Source organism: Bubalus kerabau, chromosome 10 (assembly GCF_029407905.1).
Source record: "Bubalus kerabau isolate K-KA32 ecotype Philippines breed swamp buffalo chromosome 10, PCC_UOA_SB_1v2, whole genome shotgun sequence".
Lineage (NCBI taxonomy): Eukaryota > Metazoa > Chordata > Mammalia > Artiodactyla > Bovidae > Bubalus > Bubalus kerabau.
Window position 1 is genome coordinate 40,512,529 of NC_073633.1, and position 13,289 is coordinate 40,525,817.

General features: G+C 40.5%; 1 long non-coding RNA gene across 1 annotated transcript; it reads right to left on the bottom strand.

The window, feature by feature from the left end:
• Nucleotides 1–9,191: 9,191 nt before the first annotated feature.
• Nucleotides 9,192–12,707, bottom strand: LOC129621206 (uncharacterized). The gene is made up of 3 exons (XR_008699147.1): nt 12,373–12,707; nt 10,567–10,601; nt 9,192–9,466 (listed from the first exon to the last, which is right to left on the bottom strand). It is a non-coding gene; the product is annotated as an uncharacterized LOC129621206 (long non-coding RNA).
• Nucleotides 12,708–13,289: the final 582 nt, after the last annotated feature.

Consider the following 13,289-nt stretch of genomic DNA (forward strand, 5'->3'; position numbering starts at 1 on the left):
GGATCTTCCTGACCCAGGGATTGAACCCTGGTCTCCTGCACTGCAGGCAGTTTACCAACTGAGCAACCAGAGAAGCTATACTAGGTATAGCACTAGTTACAGTATAATGCCTATAGTTGGGTTTAAAACTATTTTGGCTAAAAATCCCAAGTGTGTCCCCAACCTCCATCCTATCAACCCCCAAAGTTGTAGGTTCTGCATCTGACCTAGGAGCTACATTCTCAGATACCCAGGAACTATGGGATTAGAAGGAAAGAGAAATTTTTATGTTTTATGAGTGTAAAGTAACTAGCATACAACTTTTACTCATTCATCTATTCAATAAAAACTTACTGAAGTCCCAATGGCTCAGTGGCAAATAATCTGCTTGCAATGCAAGAGACACAAGTTCCATCCCCAGGTCGAGAAGATCCCCTGTAGAAGGAAATGGTAACCCACTCCAGTACTCTTGCCTGGGAAATCCCACGGACAGAGGAACCTGGTGACTACAGTCCACGGGGTCACAGAGGAGTCAGACATGACTTAGCAACTAAACACACAACATATATACTCTTAATGTTCTTTAGACTAGATTCCTAAACCTTCTTAAGCTCTATTTCCTCATCCACTTTTTTATTTTCCCTATTCTGAGCTAATGCCATTTTATGGTAGCATGGGAAATAGATGGGGCAACAGTGGAAACAGTGGCTGACTTTATTTTTCTGGGCTCCAAAATCACTGCAGATGGTGACTACAGCCATGAAATTAAAAGACGCTTACTCCTTGGAAGGAAAGTTATGACCAACCTAGATAGCATATTCAAAAGCAGAGACATCACTTTGCCAACAAAGGTTCGTCTAGTCAAGGCTATGGTTTTTCCTGTGGTCATGTATGGATGTGAGAGTTGGACTGTGAAGAAGGCTGAGCGCCGAAGAATTGATGCTTTTGAACTGTGGTGTTGGAGAAGACTCTTGAGAGTCCCTTGGACTGCAAGGAGATCCAACCAGTCCATTCTGAAGGAGATCAGCCCTGGGATTTCTTTGGAAGGAATGATGCTAAAGCTGAAACTCCAGTACTTTGGCCACCTCATGCGAAGAGTTGACTCATTGGAAAAGACTCTGATGCCGGGAGGGATTGGGGGCAGGAGGAGAAGGGGATGACAGAGGATGAGATGGCTGGATGGCATCACTGACTCGATGGACATGAGTCTCAGTGAACTCTGGGAGTTGGTGATGGACAGGAAGGCCTGGCGTGCTGCGATTCATGGGGTCGCAAAGAGTCGGACACGACCGAGCGGCTGATCTGATCTCATTTCCTAAAATCAAATCTAGCAATCATTCCACCTTCTATTTTAATATGTTTTGCTTATTCTCCAACTAAGACACTTGCTTCTTGGAAGAAAAGCTATGACAAACGTAGACAGCATATTAAAAAGCAGAGACATTACTTTGCCAACAAAGATCTCTATGGATTTTTCAGCAGTCATGTATGGATGTGAGAGGTAGACCATAAAGAACACTGAGTGCTGAAGAATTGATGCTTTTGAACTATGGTGTTAGAGAAGACTCTTGAGAGTCCCTTGGACTGCAAGATCAAACCAGTCAATCCTAAAGGAAATCAATCCTGAACATTCATTGCAGGGACTGATGCTGAGGCTGAAGCTCCAATATTTTGGCCACCTGTTCCGAAGAGCTGACTCACTGGAAAAGACCCTGAGGCTGGGAAAGATTGGAGGGAGGAAGAAAAGGGGACAACAGAGGATGAGATGGTTGGATGGCATCACTGACTCAATGGATATGAGTTTGAGCAAGCTCTGGAGATGGTGAAGGACAGGGAAGCCTGGCGTGCTGCAGTCCATGAGTTCACAAAGAGTCAGACATGACTTGAGTGACTGAACAATGCAACAATTCTCCAACTTCCAATTCTGGCTCCATGGCAGAACTTAGAACACTGCTACAAACACCTAGAAGTATTGGATAAAACAAAAGAGATCTTTAAATTCATTGCAAACCTTATAAGAAATAAAAGGGAAATCACCAGTTGCCTAAAACAGAGACAGAAGAGCTTGCACTGAGGGGCAATTTTCAGATCAGGAAATAGGCTCTAACAGTTAACTTTGGGTTTCTACAGCTACACACAAACTGAATGAGGCTGGACACTCCTTGAAGCAGGTAGTTGGAATGAAATCCTTGCATGAAGCCAGAATCCTCCAAGAGTGGCCACCTCAGTGAAAGAGAGGGTGAAAAACTGCATCCTCTACCTCAAAGAGATGACAAAGAAATGAACCTTTTCCTGCAGTTGAGGTCTTGGGCTAGTGATGGCCCTATGATACCTGGCAGAAACAAATGTGAAACTGAAGGTCACTTGTACAGCCAAGACCTCACAGAATCCTTCAGAAAAAGGAGATGGACTCACAATTAAAAACTTACAAGCATTCAAGGAAATGATCCACCACAAGAAAGAATCAGCAGACACAATAAAACATCCCAAGATAACAATCTGAAACAATACGTCTGAAATTATACAAGAGGGAAATAAAACCATGAAAAAGAGAGCAAGACACTAGTATAAACTGATACCCTCCTGCTCCTTTACATGCCAGGTGTGTGCTTATACCCTCAACTTTTCTAAATGCCCTACATGCAGTCACAGTCTTGCCTATATGATGATGTCACCAGAAGTTCCAAAAAGATCCACTCCATCCATTTCTTCTCAACACATGTCAATACATGAAATGCTCAATGTAGTCACCCTTTTTGCTTAAGATAGTGATTTTTTTTAATAGTACTCTTAAGGTCAATATATTAACTCAATTATATCTGTAAACATCGATGTCTGAGGTGGTTTATTTATTTAGCACACCACCATGAAGGAATGGAATTCAGTTCCCTTTAAGTTTGAAAGAGGGAAGACAAGTAAGCAATTCAGAACAAGGTCACTGGGCATCCAAAAGGACAAGAAGAAAACAAGAGGTGTCTGAAAGAGATGGAGTGAATATGAGAACAGAAAAACTCTGAAAATAGGTGTTGATTTTTCAAAGACAGTTTTCTTACTTTCCAGTTTTGCCTAGGGTAAATCCTTACTTTTTAGGTTTCACCTAGAGTTACTCATGCCTTTCAGCCTAGTCAAAAACTCCTCTCAGATTTTATACTTTATTGCTAACAAAGACTTTCCATCCAGCCAATCTGGAAGTTCCTTGACAATAAAACGGTTTTCACAACAGCTTCCAGTCACAACCAATCTAAATGACTTATTCAGAATAATGACATGTAGAGAAACTCTTGAGCAAACTCGATGGAAGAGATAATTTCAGAGACTTGGACACCCCAGAGAAAAACAAAGCCATATCTGTTTGTTCTCATTTTGAGACAAATTTCCTCCCTTTCTACAAAATTCCAATAAAGTAAAAGGATATTTCTTGCAGAACCATGACTATTTGGAGTTGAGACTCTGGGATCAAAAATAATAATAATTAAAGGTGAAATTTTCAGACAATAAATTAGTTAGTTGCTTTGTCTACCAGCATTAAAATGTTCTGTGCTGTGCTGTGTTAAGTCACTTAAGTCATGTCCCATTCTGTGCAACCCTATGAACTGTGGCCCGCCAGTCTTCTCTGTCCATGGGATTTTTCCAGGCAAGAATACTGGTGTGGGTTGTCATGCCCTTCTCCAGGGGATCTTCCAAACCCAGGGATCAAACCCTCTTATGTCTCCTGCATTGACAGGCCGGTTCTTTTACAACTAGCACCGCCTAAGAAGCCCTACTATACCTTAACTCTCAACATATGCAGGCATACCCCCAAAATACTGTGGGTTCAGCTCTAGACCAATGCAAACAAGGGAATACTGCAGTAAAGCGAGTCACATGGATTTTTAGTTTCCTAGTGGATATGAAAGTTATGTTTATACTATACTGTAAGTCCCTTAAATGTGCACTAGCATGTCTAAAAGCACAATGTACATACCTCAATTAAAAAATACTTTATTGCCATATTTCAAATTTTTTAATCTATATAATTTACTCCAAACTTTTTTTTAATGTCTACAAACTTCATAGGTCACACTACTTTAATACTACTACTTATACCTATTGTTATTTATAAAATAAAGTGTCTACAAGAGAAAACCTATTTAAGAGATGTTCAAATACACCAAAAAAAAAAAAACTTTATTGCTAAAAAATGCTAACCATCATCTGAATCTTCAACAAGCCATAATATTTTTGCTGATGAGGGATCTTGCCTCCATGTTGATGGCTGCTGACTGATCAGGGTGGTGGCTGCTGAAGGTTGAGGTGGCTTTGGCAATTTCTAAAAATAAGACAATGAAGTTTGCCTCATTGATTGACTTTTCATTTCACGAATGACTTCTCTGTAGCATGCAATACTGTTTGATAGGATTTTACCCACAATAGAACTTCTTTCGAAGTTGTAGTCAATCCTCTCAAACCCTGCCACTGCTTTATCAACTATATTTATGTCATATTCTAAATCCTTTACTATCATTTCAGCAGTCTTCACAGCATCTTTACCAGGAATAGATTTCATCTCAAGAAAACTACTTTCCCTGCTCATTCATAAGATGTAAGTTCTCATCTGTTCAAGTTGTATGATAAGATTGCCGCAATTTAGTCACATCTTCAGGCTCCATTTCTAATTCTTAGCTCTCTAGCTGTTTCTACCACATCTGCAATTACTTCCTCCACTGAAGTCTTGAACCCTTCAAAGTCATCCATGAGGCTTGGAATCAACTCCTTCTAAACCTCTGTTGTTGATATTTTGACCTCTTCTCATGAATCACATGAATCTCATGAATCTAGAATGGTGTATCCTTTCCAGAAGGTTTTCAATTTATTTCACCCAGATCTATCAAAGGAATCATTATCCTGGCAGCTATAACCTTACAAAATATATTTCTTAAAGAATAAGACCTGAAATTCTAAAGTACATCTTGATATACGGGCTGCAGAATGGGTATTGTGTTAGCAAGCATGAAACCAATATGAATCTCATTGCACATCTTCATCAGAGCTCTTGGGTGACTAGGTGCCCAAGAGCTCATTGTTAATGACCAGTAATATTTTAAAAGGAATCTTTTCCTCTGAGCAGTAGGTCTCAACAGTAAGCTTAAAATATTCAGTAAACCATGTAAATAGATGTGCAGTGATTTCAGCTTTGGGTTCCATTTACAGAGCACAGGCAGAGTAGATCTGGAATAATTCTTAAGGGCTCTAGGATTTTCAGAATGGTGAGTATCAGCTTCAACTTCAAGTCACCAGCTACATTAAACCCTAATAAGTGTCAGCCTATTTGAAGCTTGAAGCCCAGCACTGACTTCTCCTTTCTAGTTATGAAAGTCCTAGATAGCATCTTCTTCCAATACAAAGTTGTTTTGTCTACACTGAAAGTCTATAGTTCAGTGGCCACTTTTATTCATTATCTTAGCCGGATCTTCTGGATAACTTACTGCAGTTTCTATATTAGCACTTGTTGGTACACCTTGCACTTTTATGTTATGGAGATGGCTTCTTTTCTTAAACCGCATCAACCAACCTCTGCTAACTTCAAACTTTTCTTCTGTAGCTACCTTACCTCTCTCATTCTTTACAAAATTGAATAAAGTTAGGGCTTTGCTCTGGATTAGGCTTTGGCTTAAGAGAATGTTGTGGCTGGTTTGATCTTCTACCCAAACCACTAAACTTTCTCCATATCAGCAATAAGGCTGTTTTACTTTCTTACTATTTATGTATTCACTAGAGTAGCATTTTTAATTTCCTTCAAAATTTTTTCTTTGCATTTACAACTTGGCTAACTGTTTAGCACAAGAAGCCTTACTTTAACCCTATTTTAGCTTTCAGCATGTCTTCCTCACTAACCTTAATCATTCTAGCTTTTGATGTAAAGTGAGATACATGCAATTCTTCCTTTCACTTGAACACTTAGAGGCCAGTGCAGGATTATTAACTGGCTTAATTTCAATACTGTTGTGTCTCAGAGAATACAGAGATGAAAGGAGAAGGAAACAGATAGGAATGGCTGTGCACTACAGTGGATAGCTAGGGCTCAGGGTATTTGGAGGAAATGAGAAGCAACTACTATGGATATGTGATTTCTTTGGGGGGGAGGTATTAAAAAGTTTCCTGAAATTAAATAGTGGTGATGGCTGCATAATTCCATGAATATACTAAAAACCACTGAACTCTATACTATACTTGGGTGAAATGTGTAATACATAAATTTTAATTTTAATAGTTTTTTTTACATTTTCACAGTAGAATTTCCAGAAGAATTGGTAAATTCAAGGCCTAGAAAGGAAAAACAAAGGATTATCAAAAGCATTTCATTCAGATGGAAGTCAGACTGCTTTCCTGCATATTACAGATAACATTATAAAAGAATGGGGTGGTGAAATGCATATAGCACATGGAAATCAAAGGCAACATGAGGCAGCTTGAGTCAGTATATTAGGAGTTCATCTACCCAGACTGATAACTATTGACCTCACCACTTCAAACTCCTTAGGTCAATTCAGGACACCATATTCTTGAAGTAGTCTACTAGGCTTCTAGACATACCAAAACCAGAAAAAAACAGGTATAATAAGGCTGATGATATCACATTATTACTGGCTATAATTATGGTAAAGATATTTATCATGATATATATATTTATATCATGAAAAGAACATTTTATGCAAAGATGGGCAGAATAAAGGACAGAAACAGTATAGACCTAACAGAAACAGAAGATATTAAGAAGAGGTGGCAAGAATAGGCAGAACTATACAGAAAAGATCTTAATGACTCAGATAACCACGATGGTGTGGTCACTTACCTAGAGTAAAACATCTTGGAGTGCGAAGTCAAATGGGCCTTAGGGAGCATCACTACAAACAAAGCTAGTAGAAGTGATGGAATTCCAGCTGAGCTATTTCAAATCCTAAAAGATGATGCTGTCAAAGTGCTGCACTTAATATGCTAGCAAATCTGGAAATCTCAGCAGTGGCCACAGGACTGGAAAAGGTCAGTTTTCATTCCAATCACAAAGAAAGGCAATGGCAAAGAATGTTCAAACTACCACGCAAACTACCACGCAATTGCACTCATTTCATGCACTAGCAAAGTAATGATCAAAATTCTCCAAACAAGGCTTCAACAGTATGTGAATCAAGAACTTCCAGATGTTCAGGATGGATTCAGAAAAAGCAGAAGAACCAGAGATCAAATTGCTAACATCCACTGGATCATAGAAAAAGCAAGAGAGTTTCAGAAAAACATCTACTTCTGCTTTATTGACTATGCCAAAGACTTTGACAGCGTGGATCACAACAAACTGCGGAAAATTCTTCAAGAGATGGTAATCCCAGTCCACTTTACCTGCCTTCTGAGAAATCTGTATGCAGGTCAAGAAGCAACAGTTAGAACCAAACATAGAATAATGGACTGGTTCCAAATCACGAAAGGAGTACATCAAGGATGTATACTGTCACCCTGCTTATTTAACTTACATGCTGTACATGTAAGTACATCATGAGAAATGCCGGGCTGGATGAAGCTCAGACTGGAATCAAGACTGCTGGGAGAAATATCAATAACCTCAGATATACAGATGATACCACCTTAAAAGCAGAAAATGAAGAGTGACTAAAGAGCCTCTTGATGAAAGTGAAAGAGGAGAGTGAAAAAGTTGGCTTAAAACTCAATATTCAAGTAACTATAAATCATGGCACCCAGTCCCATCACTCCAAGGAAAATAGATGGGGAAACAATGAAAACACTGACAAACTTTATTTTTTTGGGCTCCAAAACCACTTCAGACAGTGACTGCAGCCACGAAATTAAAAGATGTTTGCTCTTTGGAAAAAAAGATATGACCAACCTAGACAGCATATTTAAAAGCAGAGACATTACTTTGCCAACAAAGGTCCATCTAGTCAAAGCTATGGCTTTTCCAGCAGTCATGTATGGATGTGAGAGTTGGACCATAAAGAAAGCTAAGTGCTGAAGGACTGATGCTTTTGAACTGTGGGGTTGGAGAAGACTTTTGAGAGTCCCTTGGACTGCAAGGAAATCAAACCAGTCAATCCTAAAGGAAATCAGTCCTGAATATTCATTGGAAGGACTGATGCTGAAGCTGAAGCTCCAATACTTTGGCCACCTGATGCAAAAAACTGACTCATTAGAAAATACCCTGATGCTGGGAAAGATTGAAGGCAGGAAGAGAAGGGGATGACAGAAAACAAGACGATTGGATGGCACGCCAACTCACTGGAAATGAGTTTGAGCAAGCTCTGGAGATGGTGAAGGACAGGGAAGTTTGGCATGCTGCAGTTCATGGAGTTGCCAAGAGTTGGACACTACTGAGCAACTGAACAACAACAACAATATATTTATTATATTATAGTATCATATATATTATCATATTTACTATCATATATTGTGTGTGTGTGTGTGTGTGTATGCATACTCAGTTGTGTCTGACTCTTGGTGGCCTCATGGACTGTGGATCGCCAGGCTCCTCCATCCAGGGAATTTTCCAGGCAAGAATACTGAAGTAGGTTGCCATTTCCTACTCCAAGAGATCTTCCTGACCTAGGGATTGAACCCACGTCTCTTGCATCTCCTGCACTGGCAAGCGAATTCTTTACCACTGAGTCACCAGGGAAGCCACATATGTATGTATGTATGTATGTATGTATGTATACAGACTGTTAATATTACATTGTTATTGGCTATAATCATGGCCAACATACTATATTGTATATAATTATGAAAAATCATCCTTGTATGAATGAACACATCCTTGCCTTATGAACACAAACTAGCAGTAACATTGTTTCTCTCAAAAATTTAACGAAGGAGCTCCAAGAACTATCCAGCTATTAACTGGTTAATTTCAACTAGTATCAAAAGCACAAATATATTTCTCTGTCAAATAAGTGCCATGAACACTGCTGGTACTCAATATAATTTTGTTGAATGATTACAATCATGAACAAAAATAGTGTTCTCCATATCATTGGTCAAATCAATTCAACATATAATTTCCCTCCCTCTTTCCTTTGAAATTATTACTTCCATGACCATCTCAAGAAATTACACAACAGACAACTTGAACCTTTATTTGAGGTCATCAACTTCACATAGGTATAGTCTGTTTACAGTAGACTATTGCTAAAGAAAAGGGAGATAGGTTAAAATTAAGAACAGCACATATGGTGGTTTGGCAAGAGGATGGCAGGCTGATTTCTCTATTTTAAAATAAATTTCAGGGTAGGATACACACTTGCTGGCTATTGTCTACAGTGCTAATTTTCTTTAAATAAGAGCAAATTCATTTATAAAAATCTAAATGCCTCCAATGATGATAATAATAACAGGTAAGAGGCAATCTGTCCAGAAGCAGCTGAGAGGTAATACACGAGGTCACAGCCACTGACCTTTTTCAAGTCAAAGCACCAGAATGGGTCCAGCTCTCCAGGTCCTTGGACTGTGAATCCAAAGAGAATAAGGGAAAAGAAAAAGATCAACTCTGAGGAGTTAGATCCAAGACATTTATTGGAAATGATGGTTCCAATTCTTTTTTTGTCTTTGATTTCACATTGCTCACTACTAATGCTATATATTTATCAAAGGGCAAACTATTTGATTCTCTTTCAACATCTACAGTATATCTGAAGACATCCCAAGATGTTGCACAAAAAGGCTGAGAGACACTCACATAAACCTTCAAAAGGCATTATTTGAATAATATTATATGCAATTCTCAAGTTCATTTTCAACACAGCAAATAATGTTCTCTAGAGTTGAAATATTATAGCTACTCCTTGATGTTATTTTTTCTCATACAAGGCACTAAAACAGTTTTCAAAAGAAGAAATTTTCACATATAGCAGGTTTCTGGAAATCCCAACAAAAAATCTACGTTGACAATATGGGAAGTATATTTGAATTTACTTAAAGGGAAAAATTCATTCTCCCATGTTTAGAGGCAAGGGAAACAAGCAGATTAAATCAGTGTCATATGCTATTCCAGATACTGTTCACTCTTCTGTTTAGTTTTTATCCTAGATTCTTCTGGGATAATTTTTCTCTGTTTTGGGGCTTCATGAAACTAGGCTTCCCAAGTTTACTTGCCATGCAACTGACTACACGTGGCTCTGGAACTTAAGCTCTGAGAGCCTCAACTGGCATTTACCAGGATTTAATGACATAGACATGTCTGTATGGGTCAAATCCTCAGAGAACAATGAACCACTAATACCAGTAACAAGTGCACAGGGCAATGCTACATAGCTAAGCTTTTATGAAAACCAGAAATGCCTTTCACGTTTGCACAAGTTCTCTGACTTTTGATTTCTACAAATTTAACCATATTTATACTTCTTATAAAAAATAAAAAGGAGCAAATGGAATTCTCTCTCAGAAGGGCTTAAGTCATGGGTAAGGGAGAATATTGACTAGGTCAAGTCAAGTATAACCAAAGATCAGGAGCAAAATCAGTCTTCTCTTTGAAGATATCCATAAAAGCAGTTTTTGCATGTCAATTAAAGTGCTGTGTGGAAAAAGTTCAATTAAGGGCATATTTACCTAGGAATTCCTGAATCCAATGCAAGTTACCAGAACTGAAAGTACATGGGAAGCAAAGCATTAGTTAACTGTGCATTGTTGGTTCTGTCCTTTATACACATGCTGTTTTCTATTTCAATAGTACTAAAGTTTTTAGATTCAACCTCTGAGAAAATTTCCCTAGGCACCATCTTTCTTCAGGGTTAAAGCTACCAATGAAAAAAACAAAACATTCTCTCCTCTCTCTTGTTTATATATATATATATATATGCAGATACATGCAGAATAAATGCAGAAATAAAAATGCAGCCACTTCTACTGCCTCCCCAATAATAATCTACTCTTTAAGTAAATGTGGCAATACTAGAATTTAACTCTCAAAAATCTGTAGTGCATTGTGCCTGATACTCAGTTGGTGTTCAGTGTTTACTGTTTGTTAAGTGAATATTGAAAATATTTGGGACACAAGCTTTTGCTTTGTTATTGTGCATATGTATTCCACTCATAAAAACACACAACATACACACATAAATCTATATATAGCCCATTAGTGTCACCTCCTGAAAATGTCCTCATGACAAAAAGTGAAAGATAAATGGGACAGGATGATGACAATTACAGAAGTTACAAAAGGAAATTAAAAACAATTCTTTCATAGTCTGTTTTTTTTATTTACTACAGTGTGTTATTCTTTTTCTTTTAAATTGGGGTATAGTTGATGTTTCATGGTCTTTTTGATGTTAATTATCTTGGTTTCCATGGAAATTCACAGGTGTCTACAAAAAAGTAATCTATTCCTACTTTGAAACTTTAAGACTGCTCTTGGCCATAATATCACACATAATTACAATCTTTTCACAACCTTTAAATGCCATTATCAGAGAATTTATATTTGAAAGGAAGCCACATATTTACAAGTAATATGCAACATGAACAACAAAATGGAAGAAAAGCTATGACAAACGTAGACAGCATATTAAAAAGCAGAGACAAAAATGAATATTCATTGTATCATTTATCATTGAAAGAGTAGCTACCAGAAGTTCAGGTAATTTTCACATTAGTGCACTAATATTTTTACTAACCACTCATTTCATTTCGTTGGTCTTTTCCTCCCCCAACAAGTATTCCTAAATTTGTTGTGTGTAGTGTTTTGTGTTTTTTCTCCTGCCTTTATCCTGTACTTTAAAAAAAAAAAAAAAACCTAGGGAGAAAAGTATATTGGGTTTATTTCGTTTCGGGGTTTAAAAATATCTGAAGGCAACACAGAGCTTAACTCCACAAGGTTGTTTACCAGGAGGTTGGTGTCTCGAAGAAGCAAGTCATTTTTTTTTAAAGCGTGCAAAATAAGGTTCTTGGGGGGGGGGACAAAAATGTATACAAAGAATAGATAGGAGCGCAAAACACATCAGTCATCAGCAACAAAACTGAAGCTTTGTGGCTCTGAATTTGTAAAGAAGAGGTCGGGGCCAGCGCCCCGCCATGGTACCCAGGATGTTAAGTATGATGGGCACAACCCCGTGCCCATCCCAAAGCGGTCCTCAAAAAGCCGCCTGGAGAGGTTGACCTCGGCCGGGACCAGGCAACTGGTCCTCCACTCTGGACCAAACCCTATCGGAACTCTTGTTTCCAGCTTGGGCGCTGCAGTCCACCATCCCCGCTTAACTTCCCTTCAGTTACCCTGGCATTCTTAAACCTCCTTCAACTATCTGCACTTTTTCCAGGCACCCCGAAACCCAAGGAGGCTCCAGCGACCCCCGATCCCGGCTCTCCGAGCCTGAGCTCTCGGGGAAGCCCACCCGGGAGGCGCCCCGGCGGGCGGCTTACCGAGCAGCGAGCCTATGAAGATGACGACTTGCACGGCGGTGGTGAACTGGCGGTAGAGCTGCGCCTCGCCAAACTCCCCGAGCGCGCTGCGGTTGGCGCCCGCCGCCTCCGCGCTGGACGCGTTGCGCGGCTCGCTGGCATTTCGGGAAATCCAGCTACCGTTATGCCCCATGGCGAGGCTGGGGCTCCCGCTCAGTCGTCGCCCGCCCGTGCGCTCGCCTTAGACCCCGGCGCCACCTTCTCCAGCCCCGGGCGTGGAGGAACGCTCGGGTGCCTGGTGGAGTCCTGGAGAACCCCGGGCAGCCGCGGGTCCCCTCAGGTCTCCACATCGCCAGCCCCGACTCCTGGGAGGCGGGGAGCTGAGAGGGCGAGGCTTCGCCCCATGCCCGCTCCCTCCCGGGTCCCCGTCAGCAGCCACATGAAGGCGGCACGGTCAGAGCCCGCCAAGCGTCGTCCGTCCCTCCTGGGTGGTCAGCTCCGCCAAGACCACTTAGCAGAGAGGGAAACAGGTTTCTGATAGTCAAGGAGGGCGCTCTTTGCTCCCACCGCCCTCTTCAACCTCAGCTCCTACCACCGAAGGTCCTCTCGAGTCTCCTCAGACTGACATACTCAGGCCCTCTCCTCAGAGGGAAGAAAACATTTGGCTGAAGCCCTTTTTCAGTTCTGCTGGCTTCGAGGCTAGATGGCCATGGGAAACCCGGAAAATGGCCAAGTCAAACGCTTGGAGTCCCGAGGGGACCCTGGAGCCCCTCACAGCGCTCATGGTCAGGGTGAAAAGCTCTGAACCTCTCCAATAGCCTCGCCCTCAACGCCCTGCCCAGCTGTCCCTCAGAATGCCCGCGAGGTCTCCTGCCCAGCCCCTCGCTGAGTGCTCAGACCTCCTGCCTCAGAGCGAGCTGCAGGAATCTTGTTCTGCA